The sequence below is a fragment of the Ostrea edulis genome, chromosome 1 (genome assembly GCF_947568905.1).
Source record: "Ostrea edulis chromosome 1, xbOstEdul1.1, whole genome shotgun sequence".
In the NCBI taxonomy this organism is placed as follows: Eukaryota; Metazoa; Mollusca; class Bivalvia; order Ostreida; family Ostreidae; genus Ostrea; species Ostrea edulis.
Window position 1 is genome coordinate 105,223,841 of NC_079164.1, and position 2,874 is coordinate 105,226,714.

Below are 2,874 nucleotides of genomic sequence, written 5' to 3' on the forward strand. Positions count from 1 at the left end.
CGCCCTCCCCTGATGTTCTCTGGAGAGGGCCACAATTCCATAGGATCTTCGTAACGGTGCAATATATTTTTTTTTTCACGAATAACGTGTGATAAGCTCCGTTTATTTGTCTCCAATGTTGCTTACACTAAAAAGAGTACTAACTTTGCGCTTGGGTATGTCTAATAAAGGTGTTTTCGCTAAATATTATGTACAACATGCAAAATTCTTCGACTGCTTGTTATCGCGAGATCTCGTAGGTGGATCTACTGAAATACTAGACATTGACAACCAGCGCGAAAATGTAATTACTTGAGCCATTCCGACAAAGAAAGGAAAATCATATGGTGGCAGGAAAAAAATTACACTTTGTTGTTTGTTTTTTAATTTGATATCAAATTCAAATCCTTTCAATACCTATCCTCCATACTCACTCATTGATGATAACACTACTTTATATGGGCATATGCAAATAACTTGGCATCCAGAAATCCAGCTTCAGTACATCAAACATGGCGCATAATATGAATCGAGAAATTGGAATATATCGAAATGGTTAAAACGGTATAGTTACACAAATCGCAAGTTGCTGGTCCATTATGGAGATCCTAAGGAGTTGTAGCCCCCTACCCCCCACCCCTCCCCCCCTCCCCCCTCCCCCACCCCCACCCCCGGTCGGATAGAGCTATATTCTTGCAGCTAAGTCAATTTCAACCAAACTTGTCATAAAGCATCATTCGGTAAAGGGGATTCAACATTGTTCAAATGAAGGGTCACATCCCTTTCAAAGGGGGAAATAATCAAGATATAGTGAAATTATGGTGGCATATTTTAGAAATCTTCTGAAGAACCACTGGACCAGAAAAAAGAAAACTTATATGAAAGCTTCCATAAAGAACGGAGATTCAAAATCGTTCAAATCATGGCATGGGGATATGGTGGGACCACAACAGCGGATCAGAAAATCTTTTAAAATCTTCTCGAGAACAGTAGGGACTTAATAAGTCATATTTATATGCAAACTTCCCCAGGTAGTGCAGATTCAAGTTTGATTAAATCCAGGGCCGTAACTGCCGATGAGGCAGACGAGGCAACTGCCTCGTCTGATTTTTTGGCAAAAAAGAAAATAAAATTATATAAATGTTATATTATAGGATATATGTTTAAAATGAAGACAAGCACCTTTGTCTTTGACACCATATTACGATTCTTTACATAGTACAAATGAAACACAAACATGATAAATTGGGATTTAAAAAGTGTCATTTTCAGTCGTAAAGTCAATCGGCGGCCCCCAATCCCCTGCCTCCCCTGATTTAGAACCCTACTTACGGCCCTGAAATCCTAACCGTGGTGGGCAGGGTGAGGCCTCAATATTTGATCAAAGTTTTATATTATCTTTTTCTCAAGAGTATTAGGGCCATGATTAGGCATGAATATGTAAGCATCTTCAGACGTCAAATCTGTTCTATTGGTGTCTCCCAGAGGTTGAATGCGGCCACAATAGGGTATCAAAGTTTTACATGGGAATTTATAATAAAAGAAGGTCTTTAATTTTTTTTCATTTGAACAGCAAAGCCAAGATTAGTCATATTAATAGCCATCTCCAAGTAGTTCAGATTCATATTTTTTTTAAATCAATGCCGCCACGGGTAGGTTGGGTCACAATAGGGGTTACATTGAAAGTATTACATAGAGAGAAAAAACGCCCTTTAAAAATCTTCTCAGGAATAATAGGGTCATAATTATATAGTTATATTAGTATGCAAACATTTTCACGTTTATTCAAATCCTGGCATCCAGGGGTGAGGTGGGATTAGGATGTGGTCTCCAAAGGGGATTAAAAGCTCTACATAAGAATATATTTTTTGGAAATAAATTATTCCCAAGAGCAACAGGGCCAGGAATAGTCATATCAATATGCAAACATCGTTTGCTAGCGCAGATTCAAGTATCTTTGAATCGATGCCCTGGAGGTAGATTTGCGCCACGACAATGATTCAATGTTTTACATGAAGATGTATGGGGAAAATAGGTTTTAAAAACTTGTGGGATGAAAGACGGCACAGAGCCATGTTGATTTGGAACAGGTGAGTGTTGTGATACACAGGCCTCTTGACTTTATCACGGTAAATATAATTACGTATCAATCTCTACCCAGAGTTGTCGTTCCTTGCTCTCGCTTAGTGTAAGTGAGTGTAAGGAACGATAACTCTGAGTAGAGATTGATTACATATACCCAACTATAAAATAATTAGAAAGTGACGAATACAACGATTCTAGCCACAGTGTTAAACACGTTTTGTCCAAATTTTATATATTCAACACATTCTATACTTTTTATAAGAATATCAAAAGAGACATGTGCAGTTTTATAATTGTCACTTGCAGTATTTTATGAGTACACAGTTTTATAGTTGTCACTTGCAGTCTTGTGCAGTTTTTTGTTCACAGTTTGAGTCACACCAAACTGCGCCTTCACGCCATTTATTCTTCATGATAAAAATCCTCAAAATTACGAATGAGACACATCCATAGTTTATCGAGAAATGCGTCAATAATTGCAACATAAAAGTGCATTTCCAGTCTGAAAGAAGTCACCGTGACCAGAAGACGAACAAAAATGCATACCTTCGATCCATTTTCAAACAAATACCAAGCTTTTCATTGAATTCTAATTCTTTTAAAGGTAAATTCAATGCTACATTCAGTATTCATGTAACCCAATCTTATCTTGGAATTTACTTCCACTAATTGACTGTTATTAGTGCAGTCTAGTTTTGGGATATTTGGTTACAACAGTCACTGTCCTCTCTTGTATTCCCCCACACTTACCCCCAGGAACAAACATTAGCAAGGGTACCGGGAGTTACACTGGCATTGCCGTGGTTGACA

At 37.8% G+C, this 2,874-nt stretch overlaps 1 protein-coding gene across 1 annotated transcript in view; it reads left to right on the plus strand.

The window, feature by feature from the left end:
• Nucleotides 1-1,370: 1,370 nt before the first annotated feature.
• LOC125668175 (uncharacterized) overlaps nucleotides 1,371-2,874 on the plus strand; it is a 5,076-nt gene continuing 3,572 nt past the window's right edge. Inside the window, exon 1 of the mRNA XM_048902003.2 lies at nucleotides 1,371-2,874. This exon is cut by the window's right edge and continues 580 nt beyond it. The gene's annotated coding sequence lies outside the window, so the exon portion shown is untranslated.